We start from the raw sequence: 15,110 nt of genomic DNA on the forward strand, positions 1-15,110 counted from the left end.
CGCCATAGCAAGTTAGAATCTCAAAATCTCATTAAGCAAACTGTAAGCAAAAGAAGAAAATATAGATCTCCAAAGGCAGATATTTTGAAAAACACTGTTTATCTCAATCTTGATCCCCTTCAGCCAGACTGGCCAGGGTGCTGCCATGAGCTGGTAACTGACTGAGGCTGGTTCTCTGGGGAAGGCAGCATTGTTAGAAACCTCATAAGGAGCCAGAAGGGCAGAACCAGATAAGAAGAATTCTGTTTACTGAGCACCTTTGTTATGCAGGTGCTGGGAAGGCACTTGATATACATCATCTCCTCTAATCTTCACAGCCATCCTGAGAGGCAGGCAGTTCTGTTTTCATTTTTTAGATGAAGAGTTAAAACTAAAAGAAGTAAATAACTTGTACAAAGTCATAAAGCTGGAAGATAGCGGGTCTGTGAATTTAGGTCTCTGATCTTCATCCAGATGCATGCTTTTTCAAACCACAGGGCTGATGCCACAGTGTCGAGCTTGGGCTCTACCCTGTGCACTGCCATGGTCTTCACCTTAATGAATTGTACACCTGCTGTCTGCCCTGGGAATGGGGGGTGGTCACAGCCAGTGTCCTGCTCTTCCTTGTGTGATTGGAGGTCTCTTCCAGTCCAGGTCTTTGTAGCCCACATTCATGTCCCTGTGACATATTTGTGCAGAGCACAAGCTGATGAGGCTGAGATCACCTTTGGCTTTCATAGGGTTTGGCTCACTTAGCAAACACCTAGTACCTACAAGTGCTGGGCATATGAACTAGGTGGGCAAATATAGACTCAACCCTGTTCTCATGAGCTTGCCAATAGGGGAGACCTACTGTAATCAAGTAACACAGGAATGGATTTATAATAACAACTGCTGCAAAGGGCCTTGAAAATCACTGAGATCAGCAAATGAAATGAGACCCAGAAATGCTAAGCACTTTGCCCAGGACCACATAGCGAGTTAGAGGCAGAGGACTAGAACTCCTGGTTTTCATTCTTAGACTGCCGTTTTCCCTGCCATGTCACACTCTAGTCTGTCGCATGCCCATAAACTACCCCCAGTCCCAAACACGCAGATAAACATGCTGATCAATCAGTACACTCTCCCCATCCCTAGAAATAACCAGATAACACATTTTGTAATGATAAACAGTATCATGAACCAAATCCCCAAGGATGGCATGTACCCAAGGCTTGTTTGTAGACTTATTTCAGATCCCAAAGCAGGGACAAAGAGGCAAGATTCCCATGCTCTAGCAACATTGCCCAGTAAGGATGCTTGCTGGTGTTTCAGTGTTTTGGTCTGACCCCGATAGTTTCTAAGCTCCTGAGAAACCTCCTTCTTGGGTTCAGCAGCTCAACAAATATTTCCTGAGTCCCTGCTAATGCTGCTAGGCGCAGTTCTGAGAGATGGGGACACAACACTGAACAAAATGGACTGCCCTTGGAGAGCATATATTCTAGCCCAGGGATACAGACAACAAACAAAATAGAGAAGCAAGTAATACAGCATATTAGAAGGTGGTAAGTTCTACAAAGGAAAATAAGTCAGGAAAGCAAGGTAAGGGAGTCTCCAAGGAAAGGATGCATTGTTAGGGTGGTTGGGAAAAAGACGGACCTACCTGAGAAAATGGTTTTCCAGGTCAACATTTTACACGTGCACGTGCACACACACACACACCCCACTCACACACACTCACACACACACAGCTATGCAGTGTGATGTGAAGAGTCCTATAAGCCTTTCCCTGCCTCCCTCAGAAAAGTGAAAGTTCGTCACTGGCCTGTCCCAGAGCCCAATTCCTGGCTTGCTTTTTCCTCCTTTGGTCAAACTAGGGGTTCTTAAATTTGAGTGTGTATCAGACTCATCCAGAGGACTTGTTCAGACAGATGGCTGGGCCCCTCTCCAAGAGTTTGTGAATCAGTACATGCGGTTAGATCCAAGAATTTGCATTTCTAACAAGTTCCCAAGAAATGCTGATGCTACTCACCCAGGGACCATACTTTGAGAGCCACTGGGTTAATCTATTATAGCTGGAAGGTCCCAGTTAAGATGAAACTATTACCCAAGAAAGGCTGTGTCTATTCACTGGGGTGCATGGAGGTTATCAGAGCAACTATTCTTGACAAGCAGGATCCTCAAGAAAGGGGACTACCGTAATTGGGGAAAGTTTTGGAAACCACAGCCCAAGACCCTAAACACTAAGGAGTTCAGGCAAGGGACAGTTCCTGAAAAGTAGCAACAACGATATTTCATTGCTTGTCTATCAGTGCTTTGCATTTTCTTAGCATTTAATACTGTTACAAGTCCTTTAGCCCACTGTTCTCTTTTGGCACAGTTAGCTCATTAGGTAGAACAGGTGTCATTATTACATTTTATGGGTAAGAAAATTGAGACACAAAGAGGTTATATGGCCTCCCTTGGGCATCAAGGATCCCCAGTGGCCTTATGCCTCGTCCAGTGTTCTTTCTCCTTTAACACTCTTCATAGCGCCAACTATGGCTTTCTCCTAGGGCATCGAGCTCTGGGTCATTGAAATCCAGGACATAGAGTTGCTTTTTGCCTTTTGCTCTGTTTAAAATCCTACTTGCTGCAAGTAGATTATCCACGTGGGCGATTAACTGTGGCAAATACTAAGCCCTGCATGAGTTTCCTCTGCTGTAAACACATCTCTTCTCTTCTACTACCAGATATTATACAGAGAGAACGCTAACTCACTTTAATATTAGGCTATGCTAGAGCTAATCATTATGAAAGCAGACCTGCTGGGGGAAAAGCACACATCATACTTCCAAAGGCAAATAGAAATGGCATTTTGATTATATGTACCATTGCTTCCATTCCATTAGCAGGGATAATTGAAAGTTTTCTGTATCACTAAAGCACACAGCAGAATGAGAGTGGGTTTTGTTAAATCTGATGGCAGTGAGTCACATTCTTAGGTATTTAAATTTTTTTTTTTAAAGTCATGGGCATGGGACATGAAAAATAAAAATTCTCCCTTCCCGTACTTGGTCTTCTGGTTATTTTCTCCAGTCCTGCACTGATCCCTCACAGTGAGAGTGAGCTGTCTCATTGAATCTCATAGACAGTGCCCCCATGGGTTACAAGGAGCAGTTTTTGATCATCCAGGAGTCCAAGGTTTTAAGTTTTATTTCTAGGGCATCTGGGTGGCTCTGTCAGTTAAGCCCCTACCTTCAGCTCAGGTCATGGTCTCAGGGTCCTGGGATCAAGTCCCACGTCGGACTCCTTGCTCCGCGGGAAGCCTGCTTCTCCCTCTCCCCCTATGACTCCCCCTGCTTGTGCTCTCTCTTGCTGTCTGACAAATAAATAAAATCTTAAAAAAATAAAAGTTTTATTTTTAAAACTGCCCTCATCTGTCCCTCAACCCATTGGTATTCCTTCCTTCATCTTCCTTCAGTTACTGCCATTGAGACCACTCATTCTATATGCATTTATTAAGCACTTACTATATACCAGACTCTGTAAGAGCCACTGAACAGACTACAAAATTGAGTTAGAAATAATCCTATCCTGGGGTGCCTGGGTGGCTCAGTGGGTTAAGCCTCTGCCTTCGACTTGGGACATGATCTCAGGGTCCTGGGATTGAGCCCCACATTGGGCTCTCTGCTCAGCAAGGAGCCTGCTTCCCCCCCACTACCACCTGCCTTTCTGCTTACTTGTAATCTCTGTCAAATAAATAAAAATCTTTTTAAAAAACTAACTTTAAAAAAAGGAAATAATCCTATCCTTAAAGAACATAGAATATAATAGAATCACTCTGTAGATTATATAGAATAATTAACATTCAAGTATATTCTAGATACAGATTATAAGCCATGTGAACTTCTCCCATTTCTTTTTAATCACTGTATGCTCAATTAAAGCTAACTGATGAGTTATTTTAGCTTCAACATGAAATAGGCATCATTAGGAAAGAAAATATACCTGGGAAGGAGGAGATGGGGGTAAGGAAGGAGCCTGGCTCCCTCTTCTGAGCACACATGGAGATACGCTTAAGCACCCCAAGAACATGGCAACAGGGGTCAGTACAGGATCTAAGCTCTGCTGTTGATTTCCACTAGTGGACTGTCACAAATGGAATATATGAGGATCATAAAGCTTGCATGATTAGGAATTCCATATTGATGCAAGATCCAGTGTGAATGTGTTTCTTCTGAGTTTTAGACTCCCAAGCATGGTATAAAAATGACTATTCCTTAAAACAAAAGTTCATGCCCCCTACAACAAGGGACTGAGCATATAAGAAAATAGGTGGGGGGGGGGCGCTGGGTGGCTCAGTGGGTTAACGCCTCTGCCTTCGGCTCAGGTCATGATCCCAGGGTTCTGGGGATTGAGCCCCGCATTGGGCTCTCTGCTCAGCAGGGAGCCTGCTTCCTCCTCTCTCTCTGCCTGCTTCTCTGCCTACTTGTGATCTCTGTCTGTCAAATAAATGAATAAAATCTTAAAAAAAAAAAAAGGAAGAAAAGAAAATAGGTGGGGTTGGGGAGGTAGAGTGGGATGCAGAGGACTCAATTAGTTGGATCAGTATTAGAGAATCCCTGAGAAGAAGAGATGCAGGCCATAATCTGACAATGTGTGTGTATGTGGGTGTTTGGGTGTGTGTGCATATGTATGCACAAATACATATACATAGAGAGGTGTTGGAGGCCAGCAAAAAGGATTTTGTGAAGATGTGAGCCCTTTAAATCAATTCCAAATTCATAATCCAAAGAGGAAGACAAGTTTAGAAAACCAAAAGTACAGCGGAAAGGCAAGGATAAGATTGTAGTTCTGCCAACCAATTAACTCAAGGAAGACCACTAACACAGCCTCCCCCTATATACTGGGCCACCTGAATGTGCTTCCCCTTTATCTCCCTCAGCACATTCACGTAGCTGCTCAGGCTCTGCCCCCACTCTGCTTTAGGTTGGGCTTTGTGAATAGTAGAATCCCAAGGGAGGGGATGGGTGTTCAGGGCAGATAGGCAGGTGGGTCTCAGATCTGTCTTATGAACTCTATTTCTGCCAGCTCTGCAAGTTTCTCCAGGCCCTAGAGGGCATTTTCTCCAGTCTTAACAGTGACCATGGTGGGGGGGGGTGCCAGTGGCATGACAATGGAGTCAGGTCAACTATGGGTGGGTGTGGTCATGCATAGTGATAGCCATGGGAGAATCTAGAGGATTCAGAAAGAGCAGTGATGGGGGAGGGGGTCTCTATGTATCTGCCCTTGAGTTTCTGGGATGGTGGAGTAAGGAGTGTCACTCTATCTGTAAGGATGTAAGGATTCTGTTGCCTTCAGTGGTTACCTTTTAACTGGCCTTACACCCAAGCATAGCCTGGGGTTTTTAGATTTTGCCGTGCTGAGTTTTGCTGAGTTGTTATGGTACCCATTAGGGTAAAAGGATGTACCAGGCTGGGAGTAGGGACTGAAATACAGATGATGTAAAAGGAGGATTTAGATTTCATTGGTGCGGCACTCTTACTCAGAGAGTGACCCAGAGGTGTGGCACTCCAGGTACTGCTCTAGTGTTACATGGATTCATGAGGACTTGCTTGGGCATCTTGGCTCTGGGAGGAGCAAGTCACTAATAAAATTCATTTACATAGTTCAGATTCATCCAAGGCCAGCTGGAAGGTAATGATGGAAATAGAAGGGCATTGTATTTTCCAGACTCTTCCTACATTCTCATTTGATGTTGAAGATGCTACATGTTGCTTTATTTTTTGGTGTTTCTGGGACTATGCAGCCAACACATTTGTTGGAGAGCCATAGTTGTAGACCTCTAAGCCAAGTCATCACAAGTAATCTAAGTACTCTTTCCACTCAGCATGGCTACACAGGCAGGCTTAGAGATGGAATAGGTCATTAAAGAGGGAGGCCCTTGTAGGGCACAACTGATTGGTTAGTGTTGCAGAATGTAAGTGGTGACATTCCAGCTTCATGGCACAGGGCAAGATTGCTGATAGGGTCAGACAGGGACAAGGCCTTGTAGGAGAGGCCATCAAGCAGCATTCCTAGCTTCTGAGGAATGAATGATTCAGAAATTAAATTGAGAAGGTAATTAGCCCAATAAGTCTGATGGCGTTACAAAGATGATTGCTTAGACCATCCCACAGGCCTGTTTCCTGTTATTATGGCCTCGAATTTGGCTATAATAGTCAGAAATCTGGCTGTTTTCTCCTGGATTAAATGTCTTATAAAAGAATAAATATATGAGCAGAGGTGGAGGTTGTAGAGGATTGAGATGGGATAGTATCAATAGTTACACTAGACATATAGGTTGTTTCAGCAAATGTTTAACATGAAGGAGGGGTGTCAAGGATTATGGCTAACGTAATATAATGATTCTGGAGGGTCCCCTCAACTATCAGAGAATATGCGAAAGGCTAATACATCCAGGAGGTCAATGAGGGAGTCTTTAATCCAAAAAACATAAAATGGATATTGTCAATAGTGACTCTCAATAAATACTTAGATATTATCACATCATTTATTCATTCAACAAATAATTATTGAATACCTACTATGCCAAGCACTATTTTAGACAACAACAACAAAACAGAGAAGAATTCCTACCCTTATGGAGCTGACATTCTGGTGGGAATACAGACCAATAAATAAGTAAAATATATAACGTGGCAGGTGATGAAACAGGCCATACAGAAAAATATAGCCTCAGAGGGATATGAGAAGTATAAGGGATCAGGGAAGAAGTGAGGGGAGGAGCTAAGCCTGGTGACTGACATAAGCAGGGATATGAAGTATAATGAAATTAGTCCAGATGCTCCCAAGTCACATAGTGATGAGGCTGTGAGTATTGGAGGAGGGAGTGGTGGTGTGGGTTCTAGTAGGAGGACACACGGCGTTTTAGGAATTTCTCTCTCTTACTTCCCAATCATGAAGATATGGGGAGGAATGGTCTTACCTAGGAACAGATAGCAGCTCTCAGGGAGAATGGCCTCTTCCCCAGCCTTCATGCCTCCATTGGAGCCAAGAGGATGTCCAAGAGTGTGCCCCGGAAGTCAAATGGGACTCCAGACTACTCCCTCAGTCTGCACCAGTCCAAGGGATCCTTTCTGATGTGATATTAGGCTTGGTCAGAGGAACCTGGATTCCATTCAGACTGACAAGGACCTCACCTGTAGTATGACCAAACATCCTTCATAGTTCATATGCTGAGATCTTTAAAAATAAATCCATGTATGGTCTATATATAAAATGAATATAGGAATCAAGACTTCATGGAAAACAGTACTCAATCTGGAAGCTCAAAGGGGCATTGCAGATTCTGAGAAGTGTGGTATAGTATTTTTGTCCTTAATAGACTTAAAATATGAATTCCCTTTTATTATCTCCCCCAATCCCCAGAAGAGTGCAGGGCCACACAAGTCTAGCTTGATAAAGATTTAACAGCAGCAGGAAGAATAGTTTCTAACCATGCCAGCTTAGGGACAAACTTCAGTCACCAGTAAAAAGGCAGAATGAATCCTTGTTCTATGACAAACAGCACAGGGTCCTAGGAGACCCAGTGAAGAGGTCTGGGAATTAAGGCTGGAGTCTTGGGACAGGAATCTGTTTCTTGTGCTCAAGTAATGGATATGTTCAACCTCAATCTGAGTCCCTGACAGTGGAAAGATGGCTTAATTCCAGTTGTGGTGTAAATGTAGCTTCCCCATTTCCTCTTGCCAAAGCCCACTGAGGACTCATTAAACATAAGAAGCAGACTTGGGCGTTGAAGAGAAGCTGGTTCTTTCCTCCCAGCTATGAGTTTGCCCTCAAGAGACAAGCTTTTGAGATTGAAGACAAATGAGATAGGAGCTCAGAGTACTAGCATGTGCATGAGAATGCACACACATGTTCATTGTGTGATAGCTCCTATCTAATGCAAAACCTTATATAGAGAGATACACTGTAAAACCAAGTCCAGAGAGTTGCCTTCTAGAGCTATTTAGAAAAGTGAGGCTCAAATGGCAGTGGTTAGGCCCTCTGGAAAATGGCTGTGTGGGACAAGTTCATTACAGCTCAGCTCTTGGTCCAGGAGCCAATTGGTGGCAAATAAAATGGCAAACAAAGTCACATTCTCCATGTGGCTATGAGAAATCAAATGTGGAATTTGGTTATTTTCTGCTTTTCTGGAGCAACGTGTGTTGCATGAGTTGCAGGGGCCTTCTAACCACACTCGGTATGGGTTGACTGCCTTTTGGCCTATTTTGATGAAAATGCAGTTGTGAACTGAAATTAAAAGATAGAAAAAATGCAAAGGCATCAATTACCCATTGAGCTTCCATATAGATGCAGGTCATTAGCTGGATAAAGAATCAGTGCTGTCTTATAGGATCCATGTCAAATCATACTGGTAATTGGATTTGTCTTTGCTACAGGGTAAGTTCTGTGAGGGCAAGTATTCTTACCTGCTTTTTCACTGTTGTATCTCTACTGCTAGTATGAGTGCCAGAGAGTAAGCACTGCAAATACAAGTTCATAATAGAGAACGTTAGTGTGCAGAAATACAGAGAAATATTCTGTAATGCCCCCAAACTGGCAGGCAAACACCTGCATTGCACCACCAGGGAGTAGGAAGGAGTTCTACAGAATAATGTCATACTTGGCAAAAAAACAAGGAGCATGCTGCTTGAGTTCCAACCAGACAGTGCAAGAATAGAAGGTTTGGTGCATGATTGTATAGGAAAGTTAAAATCTAGGATTGAAAGCCAGGATTGATAAACAGGGAAAGCAATAGAAAATTTAGCAAAGAGGGCACCTAGGTGGCTCAGTCGGTTAAGCCACTGCCTTTGGCTCAGGTTGTGATCCCAGGGTCCTGGGATCGAGTCCCGCATCAGGCTCCTTGCTCAGCAGGGTGCATGCTTCTCTCTCCACCTCTGCCTGCTACTCTGCCTGCTTGTGCACTTGTGTGTGCTCTCTCTCGCTCTCTGACAAATAAATAAATAAATAAAATCTTTTAAAAAAAAATTTAGCAAAGAAATTTCAAGGCCATCAAAGGAGCAAAGGGAAACCTAGGTGCACCGCCAGGTGTGGGAAACTTTCATGAGGTTGGTCACTGACAATTTAAAGGATTCTGATAAATGCCAACTCCTTTCTCAACAATTTTTCTTGTATTACCCACCCATGAGTTTTTAAATGTATCACTCGACTTTTGGAGCTCTATAGAGCATTTTTAGTCAAGCATGGCAATGGGAAGATTAAAAAGGGGAAAACACCAAGAGCCAGGAGCAATAAGAGAATAAGCCCAACAGAACACATGTCCAAGAAAAAGAAACAATTGCTCTGAGAAGTCAATTTGGAAAATTGTCTCTCACTTTATTTTCTTCACCTGGATGGTCACCAATGAGGACTAAAGTTCTAAAAATATGGTTGATTGAAAATGCACTTCTCCTCTCTGCCCTGCCCCACCCCCATGCCCATGACTCTTATTAAGCATTCCTAAGACTCTGGGAAATGAAAATGTGAGAATTGATGCATCTGTTGTGAGTAAGCCCAAGAGATGGTCAACAGTGACATCTGATGCCAGTTCCCCCAATAAGCAAGTGAAGCTGACCTTCAGCTTGATTTCATTGACTTTTAAGACTGTTTCAAAAGTACAACAAGGAATATAACTATTATGTGAGAAAATATAAGTACTCAACAAACTATTAACTATTATGTGAGAAAATATAAGTACTCAACAAAATTCACACTGTGTATGATGAATACCTGTTAGCCTTACGGATCCAAAATCTAGAAAGATATCTCCTCCTTCTATATCCTTATTCAACACCAAAAATGAAACATAGCATGTAACAGCAATAATCTTTAGGTTGTTTTAAAAAACTAATAATAGAAGTAATAATCATCATCATGGTAGTAGTAGTAACAACAATAATAAAAGCCAGTAGGTCTGCACAAATTACATTCAATTGATATATGTCCGTGTTTGTCTCAGAATGGCCCCATTGCAACTCTCTCTGCTTCTTAACTTTATCTTTCCTACCACTCTCCCAATGTCCCTGGAGTCCTACTAATATCCATCACTAAGACAGTACAATTTCTTGCTAACATTGTATGTTCAGAATGGAGTGGCAAGGGGTCTGTTCATCATAGGGGAATTAGGCTCTGGCTGATAGACCAGCTTCTAAAGTTGGCAATTACCATCCTGGACAAAAGGAGAATTCTTAAGGCTCTTAACCCACAATTAAATGATACAGTGTGGAAATGACTCAGCATCAATGGCCAGAATTAGTCATATGGCCCTACAAAACCATCAGGAGCCAGGAAAAGCAGCTGAGCTATATGTCCAGAAGGCAGAGGGCTAAAAATATTTGGAGAACATCAGAATGACTACATTAGCAGTTAACATCAAGTCATATTTGCAAATAATTTACATTTTGGCTCTTAACTTGATACTTAGATTTAGGCTATAACTCAGAGTCTCAGATTTTGGGTCTACTCTTTTCTGAGTGTATGTCTCAACAGGGGGCTTAAAATTTTTGGTAAATCATATTGCAAACAGATGTGTTATCATCCAGGCTTTGTTGTTCCATTTATGGAGCACAGGCAGAGTAGAGTTAGCATAATTCTTAAAGGCCCTTGGATTTTCAGAATTGTGAATGAGCACTGGCTTCAACTTAGTCAGCAACTACTTTAGCCCCTAGCAAGAGAGTCAGCCTGTCCTTGGAAGCTTTGAAGCCAGGCATTGACTTCTCCTCCCTAGCTATGAGAGACCTAGATGGCATCTTCTTCCAACAGAAGGTGCTTTGTCTATAGTGAAACCTGTTGTTTAGTGTGGCTACTGTCATGAATTATCTGACCTAGATCTTCTGGAGGATTTCCTGCAGCTTCTCCATCAGCAACTGCTGCTTCCCCTTGTACTTCCATGTTATGGAGACAGCTTCTTTCCTTAAATCTCATGAGCCAGCCTCTGCTGGCTTCCAACTTTTCTTCTGCAACTTCCTCACCTCTCTCAGCCTTCCTAGAAATGAAGAGAGTTAAGGCCCCTTAGAGGAATGTTGTGTCTGGTTTGATCTTCAACCCAGACCACCAAAACTTTCTCCAAATCAGCAATAAGGCTGTTTCACTTGCTTATCATTTTTGTGTTCACTGGAGTAGTGCTCTTTATTTCCTTCAAGAACTCTTCCTTTGCATTCACAACTTGGCTAACTGTTTGGTGCAAGAGGCCTAGCTTTTGGCCTATCTTGGTTTTGCAACATGCCTTCTTCACAAAGCTTAATTATTTCTAGCTTTTGATTTAAAGTAAGAGATATACAGACTCCTTCTTTCACTTAAACACTTAGAGGGCTTTGTAGGGTTATTAGTTGACCTAATTTCAATATTTCCATGTCTCAGGGAATAGGGAGGCCTAGGAGAAGGGGAGAGAGGGGGATGGCCCTTTAATGGAGCAGTCAGAACACACCACATTTATTGATTAAGTTTGCTTAATCTTATGTGGATGCAGTTCATGGCAAACAATTGCCATAGTAATATCAAAGATCCCTAATCACAGATCACCATAACAAATATAATAATAATGAAAAAGTTTGAAATGCTGTGAGAATTACCAAAATGTGCCACAGACACAAAGTAAGCAAATGCTGTTGCAAAATGGTACCAATAGACTTGCTCAATGGAGGGTTGCCCCAAACTTTCAATTTCTAAAAGTATAGTATCTGCAAAGTAGTATAAAGCAAAGCACAATAAAACACATTATGCCTATACATTGAAATAGTGTTATTCATGTAAACTAACTGTTTGTTATCTGTTTACTCTCACTGCCCTAACTTGCAGTAGGCTTTGTCCATGACTATTAGCCCCTATATACATTGGATAAGTGTTAATGTTAATGTCCAATCAGAGTATAGGGATGAGAAGTCTTCTTGAAACTTTTTCCAGACTTAGAGAACCAATTTTTGAGGGTACAATGCCCTGATGAGTCTAGAGGGCCATGAGCCCTTCTATATCTTATGGCTTAATTTATTACTTTATATATTAGCCACATCGCTCCTACTATAAGTCATGTTATAAGGTTGCATGACCTTATTCTAGAAATCTTGTGGTCACCCCAACATTGAGTAGTTTATGTTATCACTGGGAAGTTAGGACAAGCTCTACTATAAACCACATTCAAATTGTCTGCAAACACAGAATATTTTTTACAAGTAGACCTGGGCAAGAAAATATAGTGCTGCTGTGGGATGGAAAAAACCCTAGGTTGGAGTCAAGAAGTTTGGTTTGGGTCCTAATGTTACTGTTAAGCATCTGCATGAGCTGTGGAAAACATTTTAGCCAAATCATCTATCTTCTGAAAACCTCAGTTTTGTCATTTGTGAAACTGGAAAATAATAGGAAGTTACCTCTAAATTTCATTCATGCTTAAACATGTTTTTATAAATTGAGGACATTGGCAAGAGCATTACTGAAATAATGGGCCATGAAAACCAAGCTGCAGAGGAAGGAAAGTGATAAAGGAAGAGTGTTGATGGATTAGGAGAAAGTAGAGGGCTCCATGTACTAGAGGTTCCAATAGGGTTTAAAAAAAAAAATCATAGTAAGAGTAATAAGCAAGTTGAAAGGACAGTAAATTGTGTTCAGGAAAGAAGATGTGAGACTTCTGCTTCTGCCCAAGATAAAGCATCAAGGGCTAGATACACACTCCCTGCCCAAAACAACCAGAAAACGAGACAAAATGTAAGAAACAACAATTTTCAAGACACTGGACATCAGACAACAAAGGACGGAGTGATCACTGAGAGACAGGAAATAAACAGTGAGCCCTCTGAGTAACCTAGCTTTCTGCCTTGAGTTTCCAGGTTTAGAGCAGGGTGTCCCTTGAGTTAAAAGATGGAGCAGGAAGTCCAGTGAGACCAAGGCAGATAGACTTCATGGAACAGAAGACTGGGGAGAAGAGAGCTGCATGGAAAGAGACCTCTAGAGATCTTCAGAGGGCCCCTCGGGTGTTCATCAGAGTAGTGATCAGCACATGCATATGAGGAAACTTCCCCAGGATGGGGAAGAATTACCTGAAATAGAGTGAAGAGGTACTCAGGCCTGGAATAGTGCCTGTTCCCACCAGCCAGACCAGAACATCTGAAATTTGCAAGGCATCAGGTAGAGCACTGAGAAGGGTCTTATCTTCATACTGGGGAATAGTAAGCCCTCAACAAACTAGGCTCTGGTTCAGCCTAACAAGTCTCAAAGGGATCAGTCTATCAAAGTAACTTACCAGCATGTCAGGACAAAACTTACAAACAATCAGGGATATAAAATAGTAGGAACACAAAAATATTGAGCTTCCAATGCTCAGTAATCATGAGATTGCATCTAATTCTGGATCCATTTCTGTGGATCCAGAAATCCACAATGTCTGGCATCCAATCCAAAATTACTGGGCATGCGAAGATTAGGAAACTAGGACCCATAGTGGGGGAGGGGAGAGTATTCAAAACTTAGCCAGAATTGACACAGATGTTAGAGTTAGCAGAGGTAGACATAAAAACATTTATTATTTAAAGTAAAGACATGGAAGACATAAAGAAAAATCCATATTTGAACTTCTAGGTGAAAACTGCAGTGGCTGAGGTGAAAAATAGCCAAATGGGATTAACAGTAGATTAAACTCTGCAGGAGAGAATCTAAGTATACTTGAAAGCATAATAACAGAAACTATCCAAAATAGGACACATGGAAAAAAAAAGTTTTTTAATAAAAAAGACAAAATGTCTGGGACGCTTGGGTGGTTCAGTCAGTTAAGCGCCTGCCTTTGGCTCAGGTCATGATCTTAGGGTCCTGGGATTAAGCCCCATGTTTAGCTCCCTGCTCAGCAGGGAGACTGCTTCTCCTCTTCTCCCCAGCTCATGCTCTCTGTCACTGTCTATGTCTCTCTCTCAAATAAATAAATAAAATCTTTTTAAAAAGTGTCAGTGACCTGTGGGATAACTAAGTGGCCTAATATTCACGTAATTGGAATTCACCATGGGGAAGAGGGACAGAAAAAATTTCAAATAATAATGGCTGAACATTTTTCAAATTTGATAAAATAGATCCAGGAATCCCTATAAACCTCAGGCACAAGAACTATGAAGACAACTGTACCAAGACCTATCATACTCAAATTGCTCAAAAACAGTGATAAAAGAGAAAATCCTGAAAGTATCCAGAGAAAAACAGACACGCTATATACAAAGGCACAAGTATATGGATGGGGGGCATGTTTCTCATTGAAAACAAGGCAAGCAAAAAGACAGTGGAGCCCCTGAATGGAGTACTGAAAGTAGAAAGAAAGATGTCAGTCTAGAATTCTATACCCTGTGAAAATATCTCTGGAAAATGAAGATTTTTTTTTCTGACATACAAAAGCTGGAGGAAAAATTCTTTGCCCGCAGATCCACACTGTAGGAAATGTTAAAGGGAGATCCTTACAGAGAAGGAAATGATACCAAAAGGGACATATGGACCTACACAAAGAAATGAAGAGCACTAGAAATGGCAAATTCCAGGGCAAAGAAACAAGATTTACACACAGAGCGCAGTATAAAAGGGACAAAGTGGTAAGAGAAGAATCCTATATATAAAATAGAAGCAAGTGACTATAATACAAGAATTCACACAGATGAAGAGGGAATTACTGATTTGGAAAACAGAAGTGAAGATATCTCTTAGAGCACAGCCAGATAAAAGAGATGGATGAAAAATAATTTCACTAAGAATTCTGGGGTAAAGTGAGGAGGATGGCAAGAAGACATTTTTCAAACAGAAAATGACCAAGAATTTTCCAAAACTGAGGAAATATAGAAACACTGTAGTGAAACTAGAGAAAATTAAGAATAGTAACAAATCTTAACAACAGAAGAAAGAACCACTTACCCAAAAGAAACAACAATTAGTCTGATATCGGGCTTCTCATCCACTACAACAGAGATACCATAAGAGCATCAGTGTTCCAATAGAAGATGCTTATAACCTAGAATTCTATGCCCAGCAAAATTATAGTTTAAGAAGGTGAGATAAGAAGGTGAAGGTGACGTGAGGATATTTATTTTCAGATGTACAAGTACTCGGAGATTTTACTATTCATAAGTTCTTGATTTTTTGCAAAAAGAAAAGGGAACCCAGAAGGG

The 15,110-nt window shown here is 41.6% G+C and overlaps 1 protein-coding gene across 15 annotated transcripts in view; it reads left to right on the forward strand.

Annotated features, from left to right (window-relative positions):
- KALRN (kalirin RhoGEF kinase) overlaps positions 1-15,110 on the forward strand; it is a 659,050-nt gene that overhangs the window by 471,462 nt on the left and 172,478 nt on the right. The window lies entirely within an intron of this gene.

The sequence above is a fragment of the Mustela erminea genome, chromosome 1, assembly GCF_009829155.1.
Source record: "Mustela erminea isolate mMusErm1 chromosome 1, mMusErm1.Pri, whole genome shotgun sequence".
In the NCBI taxonomy this organism is placed as follows: domain Eukaryota; kingdom Metazoa; phylum Chordata; class Mammalia; order Carnivora; family Mustelidae; genus Mustela; species Mustela erminea.